The sequence below is a fragment of the Cervus elaphus genome, chromosome 22 (assembly GCF_910594005.1).
Source record: "Cervus elaphus chromosome 22, mCerEla1.1, whole genome shotgun sequence".
Lineage (NCBI taxonomy): Eukaryota > Metazoa > Chordata > Mammalia > Artiodactyla > Cervidae > Cervus > Cervus elaphus.
This window is the reverse complement of record NC_057836.1, coordinates 38,667,589-38,680,076: the sequence shown is the minus strand read 5'-3', so window position 1 is coordinate 38,680,076 and position 12,488 is coordinate 38,667,589. Positions and strand designations below refer to the sequence as shown.

General features: G+C 41.0%; 1 protein-coding gene and 1 pseudogene across 3 annotated transcripts in view; one reads left to right on the top strand and one right to left on the bottom strand.

Moving 5' to 3' along the window:
- FAR2 (fatty acyl-CoA reductase 2) overlaps positions 1-2,795 on the bottom strand; it is an 80,698-nt gene extending 77,903 nt beyond the window's left edge. The window contains exon 1 of one of the 3 annotated variants that reach the window (XM_043881674.1): positions 2,624-2,795. The gene's annotated coding sequence lies outside the window, so the exon portion shown is untranslated. The remainder of the gene's footprint in view (positions 1-2,623) is intronic. The other 2 variants (XM_043881675.1, XM_043881671.1) reach the window with 2 other exon arrangements.
- The window catches only part of LOC122679967, a 51,335-nt pseudogene that overhangs the window by 6,906 nt on the left and 31,941 nt on the right, over positions 1-12,488 (top strand).

The window sequence follows — 12,488 nt, the reverse complement described above, 5'->3', positions numbered from 1 at the left end:
CTCAGGTAAACTATAAAGGAAAACTCAGCATACCATACTCAGTGGGGAAGATGGGCTTTAGAATATAGTATATCATGGGGAGAAATGTTTCTAAAAACATTGTTGACCCAACTGCAAAGAATGTCAAAACTAAAGTAGCTACAGAAAGAACATTGCTGAGTTCCTGCAAATGAAGAAACAAAACCTTAATAGTCTCTGTGTTTATCTTCTGCTTAAGATAAAGACATTCTTTTATGAGTTTAACTCTCAAATACTTCATATGCCAACCAGAGATGTTCACTCTTCAGGGACAATGAATATTTTCTGCCAGAATGTGATGGAAAGAAATTGGAATAAATCACTATAAAAACAATTTTATAGCAAGTTTCCCTAAGGTTTCTGATATTAAAATACTTAAAACATAATAACTTGTTTAAAATTTAAACCTAAAAGGACTTATTTCATAGTGTTTTTGAAAAATTGATTGTCTTTCCTCTAACCTCTGTTAGCAGAAGGTTTCTAATCTCTTATGCTTTGGTGCTGCCTCATTCTAATTGATTTTCACTCAAATAAACTCTTGAAAGTCTTAATATGCCTCAGTTTCTCTTTTAACACTTCTCAGTGAAAGTATCATCGAACCAAAGGAATAAATGGGTCACTAACATTTATTGAGACTAGTACTCAAGTATGTTAGACTAGAGAATCCCATGGACAAAGGAACTCGGAGGGCTACAGTCCATAAGGTTGCAAACAGTAGAACGTGACTGAAGTGACTTAGCATGCACAACAGTTGCAGAAAATGTCCCACATGGCATGCAATTATTTTACGTAATCCTTACAATAACTACATGAGGTGACTAATGAAGCCTCTCCTCTCAGGGAGCTTAAGTAACCTATGCCAGTCTGATGGCAAGATAAGAACAGGAATTTGAATCCAGGAATTTGAATCCAGGAATTCTGTCTCCAGAGCTTGTTTCCTTCTGCACAAAACTAGCGAGAAGCCCTTGAATACATAGGCTCAGGGTAAAGAGTGTGCATCTTCACCCCTATAAGTTGTTCAGTTTGAAAATAAAGGACACTGGAATGATTTTTGGAGTTCACTCAAGCTGAGGCCTTGAGTGCACTCAAGGCAACAACTGCTGGGCAAAGCTGTGGTGGCCCCACTCCAGGGAGAGCATGATCGGTTCCTTAACTCTTGCTGCTCATCTTAAGATTTCCACATCAGCCTTTGTTCTACATTCCTATTAGATAGCCAGAAAGGCCAGAGTCCTATATAAGTTCACACTGACACTGTTATTATAGAGCAGTACAAAGAGTCCCTCCATCCAATTTTCCCACTGGGAAAAATTTATGCTAATTGTTTAGAGTAAAACATAACTGGAGCTGTCCTACAGCCCTGAACTTTGACTAACAGCAGCAATAACAATAACAGCCAGGACCTTCTGTGCTAAGCCTTCTGGTAAGCGTTCCATGTGTATTATCCTTATTCCTACATCAACCATTTGAGGCAAGCATGATTATTACAAATGAGAAAATTGAGGCTCAGAGAGGATAAGAAACTAGTCTGAAAGTGTCTTTTATTTATAAAGTTAACTGACTACAAGTTAATTAGCATTACTTTTATATCCCTTTACTTCAAAAAAGAATATGAGTTAATTAAGCACTGAGTAGGGACCTTTCAGTTAGTCTATACAATCATATGTCTTTCATATTATTGTACTAATTTCACTTTGCAATTTAAATGTGCTATTAATATCTTTTTTAAAAAACACTGCCAAAGTCTAATAAATCATTACTTTGGTTTGTAAACACTTAGAACATGTCCCATGGAGAAGCCAGGTGAAGCAAAAATGTTGGCAAAATATTTATAGAATGAATGTATCAGTCCAATTCCCCCATGCCCAATGAAATGCAACAAGCTGCCTTTTGAACACTTTGAAGTTGCTTATTTAATGAAAACACACACACACACACAAACACACACAAATCTATTGTCAGGCATGAGATGAAATGATTAACCTCTGCTCTGAGTATGCAAATTAAAGTTTCAAATTGATTTTTCCAGGCAAATTCAATAAAATAACCAAATGCACCTGAAATATCATATTCCTCCGTGGAGCTCTCAAGTTCCTTGCTACTGTAGTCTATGTTTGAGCCCCATATAAAAACTCTTAGACTATCAACCTCCACCAGACATGCTGAAGTGACACTTGGTAACGCACACACTCAGGGCAGAATTGAATTTCAGAGATCAGCAACAACCACCTCCACCCAACCCCACTGGTCCTTGGCCTCCACAAAAGTTCAGCATTTCACATCATGCAGTCATAGCAAAAAGCAATTTTTCTTCATTCAAACATTTAAATAACTCACAACCATTATTTGGGTTATACTTCACGGCCCCAGGTGAACCAAGTACTCATTTTTAAGCAATTTAGAACATTGCAGATTTATTGATTCTACTTCACAGGAAGTAATTGATTTCTTAGGATAAATGAGTTCTGATGAGCTATAGTGGAGACCATGGAAAAGTGAAAATGAAATAATGAACCAGTCTGTCACCCCAAGGCTCATTTAGCTTGTCACTCCTACTAATAACTTTAGCAATATCTGGGACTCTGTTCATTTCTTGTTTCCTTCTTACCTTTTGTCTTTCTTTTTCAGGCTTCAGGTTTCTCTTGGACAAAAAGTGAAGGTAAGAGTCGAGCAGGAAATGTAGCAGAAGAATTTAAATCAGGTCTAAGAAGCAATGGTAGGGGCATCCACAGCATCCCATGACCCAACAGCCTCTCATCAGTGGATATCTAAAAGCTCAGGAGAGGAAGGTTCATTGCACTGTTATATCCATGAGGCGGAGGTCCAGCTCAGCCCAAGCTGACAGGAGGGCTCTGTGGGCGGGGCTCCCAGGAACTGCTGCAATCACCTGTGTATTGTGAAATGCAGATAATGCTTTCTTGTCCTAAAATATTGCCATTGCAGCTCTCCTCGGTGTGCCAGAGTTTGAGAAACATTAATTTGGTTATCTCACTGGTGATCGGGAACTGAATATCATGTAACAATTTATTCACTCATCATTCATCCAACAAAACAAAATTACTGGTGACCTGCTATCTAAAGTACGGCACTAGGTAGTAGAGAGAAAGAGCTCTAAATGTGAAGAATGTGCCAAAATACATGGACTTCCACAAACATCTTAATATATCCTTCTACTGCCTGTTCACCCAACTCCCAGTTGTCTGCATTTGCTTGGGAAAAAGGAGGGCTAGAGATTTCACGGAAAAAGGAATGCACAGCAGTTAGGAGCACCATTCCAAAAGTTATGTTACTTAGGTTCCAATTGCAACTCTGACATATTTTAATTAAGTAACTTTGGACATGTTTTGTAACTGCTATGTGCTTTAGCTTCTCTGCCTGAAATCCTGGGATGAGGATGATATTATAATAGTACTTACATCAGAAGATTGCAGTGAGGATATGCATGATTAATTGACATAAATTATCCAGGGTAGTGCCTGGCAAACAGTTCAATACAAATACTACAAATATTCTCACCATTCTCTGAGTTTGATTGGATTTCCTGGATTTCATTTGGAACAAATTAGCAGTGTGGGTATAGCTGTGCTAAAAGACTTCATGCTGATAAAGACCTTGATTCCACTCACCCACAATAGCATTATGAATGATAACAGAGCTTATCTTCCACAGATATAGAACTAGGACAGTATTTCTAGCACTCTAAATTGAGCCACGTGAGTGTGTGTGCTAAGTCGCTTCAGTGATGTCTAACTCTTTGCGACCTCATGGATTGCAGCCCAGTAGGCTCCTCTGTCTATGGGATTCTCTAGCAAGAATACTGGAGTGGGTTGCCATGCCCTCCTCCAGGGGATCTTCTCAACTCAGAGATCGAACCCCCATCTCTTATGTCTTCTGCATTGACAGGTGGGTTCTTTACCACGAGTGCCACCTGGGAAGCTCAAATTGGGCCACTGTTGTTGTTTTGAAGACAGTTGCTAAGTCAAGTCCGAAACTTTGTGACCCATGAACTGTAGCACACCAGCCTTCCCTGTCCTTCACTATCTCCCTGAGTCACATCCACTGAGTCAGTGATACCATCCAAACATCTCATTCTCTGTCACCTCCTTTTCCTCTTGCCCTCAGTTTTTCCCAGCATCAGGGTCTTCCAATGAGTCAGCTCTTCACATCAGGTAGCCAAAGTATTGGAGCTTCAGCTTCAGCTTCAGTCCCTCCAATGAATATGCAGGGTTGATTTCCTTCAGGATGGACTGGTTTGATCTTGCTGTCCAAAGGACTCTTGAGTCTTCTCCAGTACCACAGTTTGAAAGCATCAATTCTTCAGTGCTCAGCCTTGTTATGGTCCAACTCTCACATCCATACATGACTACTGGAAAAACCATAGCTTGGACTATAAGGACTTTTGTTGGCAAAGTGACATCTCTGCTTTTTAATATGCTGTCTAGGTTTGTCACAGCTATTCTTCCAAGGAGCAAGTGTCTTTTAATTTTGTGGTTGCAGTGGCCATCTGCATTGATTTTGGAGCCCCCAAAAATAAAATCTGCCACTGTTTCCACATTTCCCCCATCTATTTGTCATGAAGTGATGGAACCGAATACCATGATCTTTGTTTTTTGAATGTTGAGTTTTAAGCCAGCTTTTTCACTGTCTGCTTTTTCACCTTCATCAAGAGGTTCTTTAGCTTCTCTTCATTTTTTTGTCATAAGGGTGATATCATCTGGATATCTGAGATTGTTTGTATTTCTCCCTGCAATTGATTCCAGCTTGTGATTCAGACAGCCTGGCATTTCGCATGATGTACTCTGCATATAAGTTAAATAAGAAGGGTGAAAATATACAGCCTTGATGTACTCCTTTCCCAATTTGGAACCAGATTGTTGTTCCATGTCTAGTTCTAACTGTTGCTTTTTATTCTGCATAGAGGTTTCTCAGAAGGCAGACAATGTGATTTTTTTCTGGTATTTTTTTTTTATTCTGGTATTTTTCTGGTATTTCCATGTCATTAAGAATATTCCACAGTTTGTTGTGATCCACACAGTCAAAGGTTTTAGCACAATCAATGAAGTAGATGTTGTTTTGGAATTCCATTGCTTTTTCTATGATCCAAGTGTATTGTGGCAATTTATCTCTGGTTCTTCTGCCTTTTCCAAATCCAGCTTGTACATCTGGAAGTTCTTGGTTCATGTAGTGTTAAAGCCTATCTTGAAGGATTTTGAGCATAATCTTGCTAGCATGTGAAATGAGTGCAATCTGAACATTCTTTGGCATTGCCTTTCTTTGGGATTGGAATGAAAACTGACCTTTTCTAGTCCTGTGACCACTGCTGAGTTTTTCCAAATTTCCTGGCATAATGAGTGAAGCACTTTCAAAGCATCATCTTTTAGGATTTGAAGTAGCTTAGTTGGAATTCCATCATATCCACTAGCTTCATTAGTAATGATAATACCTAAGGCCCACTTGACGCTCCAGGATGTTTGGCTCTAGGTGAGTGATCACACCATTGGTTATCTGAGTCATTAAGACTTTTTTGTACAGTTCTTCTGTGTATTCTTGCCACCCTTTCTTAATCTCGTCTGCTTCTGTTAGGTACTTGCCATTTTTGCCCTTTATTGTGCCCATCTTTGTATGAAATGTTCCCTTGGTGTCTCTAATTTTCTTAAAGAAATCTCTACTCTTTCCCATTCTATTGTTTTCCTTCATTTCTTTGCATTGTTCACTTAAGGCTTTCTTATCTATCTTGCTATTCTCTGGAACTCTGCATTCAGCTGGGTATATCTTTCCCTTTCTCCTTTGCCTTATGTTTCTCTTCTTTTCATGGCTATTTGTAAGGCCTCCTCAAACAACCTCTTTGCCTTCTTGCATTTGTTTTTCTTGGGGATGGTTTGGGTCACCAACTCCTGTACAATGTTACAAAGTTCCATCCACAGTTCTTCAGGCACTCAATCAGATATAGTCCTTTGAATCTATTTGATTTAGGTCATACCTGAATGGCCTAATGGGCTTCCCTACTTTCTTTAATTTGAGGCTTAATTTTGCAAAAAGGAGCTGATAATCTGAGCCACAGTCAGATCATCATCCATATTAGTGAGTAAATCCAAATGTAGAAAGGTTATGGTCACCAAGACTCCCTTCTTGACAAAACTTTAGTCAGGCTCCTTTGAGCCCTCTTCTTGATAATGTCTCAATCTTGACCTGCTGAATCCATTTGTAGAAAAGAACTCTCCTTAAACAGTTTATTAAGAATCCTTCCCACTCTTGAAATCCAATCAAGCTCCTCATCCTCCACCTTGGTATCTAACCAAGTTCCTTTCCTCATCCCCACCTTAATATCATAAATATCTTAAGGAGCTCCTCTTAGTAATCTGCCATGCTCTCCCTCATCCTGTCACCAGCTATAAAGTCCTACTCATCCCTGTCTGTACTTGGAGTTGAGTTCAACCTCTCCCACTATCACAATAGTCTGGAATAAAATCTTCCTTGCGATTTTTAACAAGTATCAGGATAACTTCTGCTTAACAATCATCCTAAAGGAGATCAGTCCTGGGTGTTCGCTGGTAGGACTGATGTTGAAGCTGAAACTGCTTCAACATTAGTTGAAGCTGATGTTAATGTTGAAGCTGAAACTCCAATATTTGGCCACCTGATGTGAAGAACTAATTCATTTGAAAAGACCCTGATGCTGGGAAAGACTGAGGGCAGGAGGAGAAGGGGACAACAGAGGATGAGATGGTTGGATGGCATCTCTGGCTCAATGGACATGGGTTTGGGTGAACTCTGAGAGTTGGTGATGGACAGGGAGGCCTGGCGTGCTGCAGTTCATGGAGTCACAAAGAGTTGAACACAACTGAGCAACTGAACTGAACTGAACAATGGAATGAAATATTGCTAATGCTGACTTCTGTATTTTACTGAGTCCATCTTTGCATGAAATGTTCCCTTGGTATCTCTAATATTCTTGAAGAGATCTCTAGTCTCTCAATAAAGGACAGAAATGGTATGCACCTAACAGAAGCAGAAGATATTAAGAACAGGTGGCAAGAATACACAGAAGAACTGTACAAAAAAGATCTTCATGACCCAGATAATCACGATGGTCTGATCACACACCTAGAGCCAGATATCCTGGAATGTGAAGTCAAGTGGGCCTTAGGAAGCATCACTATGAACAAAGCTAGTGGAGGTGATGGAATTCCAGTTGAGCTACTTCAAATTCTGAAAGATGATGCTGTGCGAGTGCTGCATTCAATATGCCAGCAAATTTAGAAAAACTCAGCATTGGTCACAGGACTAGAAAAGGTCAGTTTTCATTCCAATCCCAAAGAAAGGCAATGCCAAAGAATGCTCAAACTACTGCACAATTGCACTCATCTCACACGATAGCCAAGTAATGCTCAAAATTCTCCAAGCCAGGCTTCAACAATACGTGAACCGTGAACTTCCAGATGTTCAAGCTGGGTTTAGAAGAGGCAGAGGAACCAGAGATCAAATTGCCAACATCGGATGGATCATCAAAAAAGTGAGAGAGTTCCAGAAAAAGATCTATTTCTGTTTTATTGACTATGCCAAAGCCTTTGACTGTGTGGATTACAACAAACTCTGGAAAATTCTTAAAGAAATGGGAATACCAGACCAACTGACCTGCCTCCTGAGAAATCTGTACGCAGGTCAAGAAGCAGCAGTTAAAACCGGACATGGAACAACAGACTGGTTCAAAATAGGAAAAGGAGTACATCAAGAATGTATATTGTCATCTTGCTTATTTAACTCATATGCAGAGTATATCATGCGGAATGCAGGCTGGATGAAGCGCCGGCTGGAATCAAGATTGCCAGGAGAAATACCAATAACCTCAGATAGGCAGATGACACCACCCTTATGGCAGAAAGTGAAGAAGGACTAAAGAGCCTCTTGATGAAAGTGAAAGAGGAGAGTGAAAAGTTGGCTTAAAACTCAACATTCAGAAAACTAAGATCATGGCATCTGGTCACATCACTTCATGGGAAATAGATGGGGAAACAATGGAAAGAGTGACAGACTTTATTTTTGTGGGCTCCAAAAGCACTGCAAATGGTGACTGCAGCCATGAAATTAAAAGACGTTTGCTCCTTGGAAGAAAGAAAAGTTATGACCAACCTAGACAGCACATTGAAAAACAGAGACATTACTTTCCCAACAAAGGTCCATCTAGTCAAGACTACGGTTTTTCCAGTAGTCATGTATGGATGTGAGAGTTGGACTACAAAGAAAGCAGAATGCTGAAGAATTGATGCTTTTGAACTGTGGTGTTGGAGAAGACTCTTGAGAATCTCTTGGACTGCAAGGAGATCCAACCAGTCAATCCTAAAGGAAATGAGTCCTGAATATTCATTGGAAGGACTGATGTTGAAGCTGAAACTCCAATATTTTGGCCACCTGATGCGAAGAACTGATTCATTGGAAAAGACCCTGATGCTGGGAAAGATTGAAGGCAGGAGGAGAAGGGGATGACAGAGGATGAGATGGTTTGATGGCATCACCGATTCAATGGACATGAGTTTGAGTAAACTCCGGGAGTTGGTGATGGGCAGGTAGGCCTGGCATGCTGCAGTCCATGGGATCACAAAGAGTCAGACACAACTGAGCCACTGAACTGAACTGAACTGATGGTTGACTTATGATTCAGTCTCTACACAGGGCATTGTGAAAAAATTCTCAAAGATTAAAATGCCTGTGATGAAAAGAGACACATTTTCTTATGACAGTTGGATGATAAAGGTGAAGAGGGGCTGGTCATAAAAACAAACATAGAAAACTTAAAATACTTCCCTAAGTATCATCTCTAGGTTTTTTTTTTTCCCCCCATTTAAAATAAATGTTAGGGGGGAGGAGCCAAGATGGCGGAGGAATAGGACGGGGAGACCACTTTCTCCCCTACAAATTCATCGAAAGAACAATTGAACGCAGAGCAAACTTCAAAAAACAACTGATTGCTAGCTGAGGTCATCAGGCGCCCAGAAAAGCAGCCCATTGTCTTCGAAAGGAGGTAGGACAAAATATAAAAGATAAAAAGAGAGACAAAAGAGCTAAGGATGGAGATCCATCCCAGGAAGGGAGTCTTAATAGAGGAAGTTTCCAAACACCAGGAAACCCTTGCACTGGCGGGTCTGGGGGAAGTTTTTGAATCTCAGAGGGCAACCTGACTGGGAGGGGAAAAATAGATAAAACCCACAGATTACCTGCCTAAAAGCAACTCCCAGCAGAAAAGTACCCCAGACATCCGCATCCGCCCCCAGCAAGTGGGGGCAGAATGGAGAGGAGTGGGCGGCATTGCTTAGGGTAAGGACCGGGCCTGAGTGCCCTGAGGGCAATCGGAGAGAGCTTTTGTGAGTTACCAACTTAAACTGTGAGAGAGAAAAAGAGAGAAAATTAACCAGCCCGAACACACTGCCGGCCGTTCACAGAACAAAGGGACCGAGCAAGTCCAGAGGAGCTAGCCGGCTGGGGACCGGCCCAGCCCTGCTGGAGGCAGGAGGCAGGGGGGAGGGGAAAGGGGCAGGCTCCGCCCCAAGGACCGCATCCCCTACCGCACTGCAAACAGGCCTCCAGTTTCTAACCAAAGAATTCCTGAGATTCTGGATGGTCAACATCCGCCGGGAGGGTCGCGGCTAGAACCAGGGCCCACGCACCCAACCAGCGCTGGTGGAGACCGGGGCTAGGGACGCGGAGGGGAGAAGGCGCACGCACCCGACTGGCGCGGGCGGAAACTGAGGCTGGGACCGCAGAGGGGAGAGTGCGCCCGTCAAGCTCCTGGCTGCCTGAGCTGCTTGGGCTGGGGAAGGCATAAAACGCAGGCACAGCCGAGTCCGCGCTTTTGTGGAACACTCGAGGGCTGGAACCGCATGCAGAGCAGGGCATGCTCCATATACAGCAGCCGGAAGCCTGAGCAGCGAAGACAGGGAAAGCAGCGCCAGTCCCTCGCCGCAGCGCGACGGAACTAGCCACCTAATAAGAGACCACCTCCGCCCGCCTGTGTCAGGGCGGCAATTAGGCACTGAAGAGACCGGCAAACAGAAGCCAAATAAACAAAGGGAACAACTTCAGAAGGGACTGGTGCAACAGATTAAAATCCCTGTATGACAAAACCCACTGAAATGTTGTGAAGTAATTAGCCTCCAACTAATAAAAAAATAAAAAAATAAATAAATGTGTAGACAGGGGAAAAAAAAAAATCCCTGTAGATAACACCGACTACACTGGAAGGGGCCTGTAGATATCGAGAAGTGTAAGCTGGAATGAGGAGCTATCTGAAACTGAACCGAACCCACACTGACCGCAACAGCTCCAGAGAAATTCCTAGATATATTTTTACTTTTTTTTTTAAATTAAAAATTTTTTTTCCTTTTCTTTTTTATTTTTTCTCTTTTATTTTCTTTTAAAATTCCCTATTACTCCGCCATTACTCCTTAACTTTCATTTTCATAGATTTTTACGATTTTTTTAATTAGGAAAAAAAATTTTCTTTCTTTTTTTTCTTTTATCTTTTCTTTTTTCTTTTTTTTTTCTTTTTCTCTTATTTCCTTTTAAAGTCCTCTATTACTCCTCTACTACTTCTTAATTTTCATTTTCATTTCACTATAACCTTGCAAAAAAAAAAAAAGAGAAGCCCTATTTTTAAAACAAACTTCATATATATTTCAAAAATTTTTTCTGTTTTTGTTTTTAATATTGTATTTTTAAGAGTCTAACCTCTACTCTAGATTTTTAATCTTTGTTTTTCAGAATGTGATATAAATTTTGGACATTGAAGAAGCCAATATTCAGTTCCCATTTTTATTCAGGAGTGTGTTGATTACTCTCTCCCAATTTTGACTCTCTGTTTTCTACCTCAGGACACCTCTATTTCCTCCTTTCCCCTTCTCTTCCCAATCCAATTCTGTGAATCTTTGTTGGTGTCTGGGCTATGGAGAACACTCTGGGAACAGACAGCTGCATAGATCTGTCTCTCTCCTCGAGTCTCCCTTTTTCTCCTCCTGCTCATCTCTATCTCCCTCCTCCCTCTCCTCTTTTTCATGTAACTCTGTGAACCTCTCTGCATGTCCCTCATGGTGGAGAGTCTTTTCACCATTAACCTAGAAGTTTTATTATCAGTTCTGTATAGTTGGAGAAGTCTTGAGACTACTGGAAGAATAAGACTGAAATCCAGAGGCAGGAGACTTAAGCCCAAAACCTGAGAACACCAGAAAACTCCTGACTACACGAAACATTAAGTAATAAGAGACCATCCAAAACCCTCCATACCTACACTGAAACCAACCACCACCCAAGAGCCAGTAAGTTTCAGAGAAAGACAATACCACGCAAATTCTCCAGCAAAACAGGAACATAGCCCTGAGCGTCAACATACAGGCTGCCCAAAGTCACACCTAACACATAGACCCATCTCAAAACTCATTACTGGGCACTCCATTGCACTCCAGAGAGAAGAAATCTAGTTCCATGCACCAGAATACCGACGCAAGCTTCCCTAACCAGGAAACCTTGACAAGCCAATCGTCCAACCCCACCCACTGAGTAAAACCTCCACAATAAAAGGGAACCACAGACCTCCAGAACACAGAAAGCCCACTCCAGACACAGCAATCTAAACAAGATGAAAAGGCAGAGAAATACCCAACAGGTAAAGGAGCATGAAAAATGCCCACCAAGTCAAACAAAAGAGGAGGAGATAGGGAATCTACCTGAAAAAGAATTTAGAATAATGATAATAAAACTGATCCAAAATCTTGAAAACAAAATGGAGTTACAGATAAATAGGCTGGAAGCAAAGATTGAGAAGATGCAAGAAATGTTTAATAAGGACCTAGAAGAAATAAAAAAGAGTCAATTAAAAATGAATAATGCAATACATGAGATCAAAAATATTCTGGAGGGAACCAAGAGTAGAATAACGGAGACAGAAGATAGGATAAGTGAGGTAGAAGATAAAATGGTGGAAATAAATGAAGCAGAGAGGAAAAAAGAATCAAAAGAAATGAGGACAACCTCAGGGACCTCTCGGACAATGTGAAACACCCCAACATTCGAATCATAGGAGTCCCAGAAGAAGAAGACAAAACGAAAGGCCATGAGAAAATACTCGAGGAGATAATAGCTGAAAACTTCTCTAAAATGGGGAAGGAAATAGCCACCCAAGTCCAAGAAACCCAGAGAGTCCCAAACAGGATAAACCCAAGGCAAAACACCCCAAGACACATATTAATCAAATTAACAAAGACCAAACACAAAGAACAAATACTAAAAGCAGCAAGGGAGAAGCAACAAATAACACACAAAGGGATTCCCATAAGGATAACAGCTGATCTATCAATAGAAACCCTCCAGGCCAGAAGGGAATGGCAGGACATACTGAAAGTAATGAAAGAGAATAACCTACAGCCTAGATTACTGTACCCAGCAAGGATCTCATTCAGATATGAAGGAGAATTCAAAATCTTTAC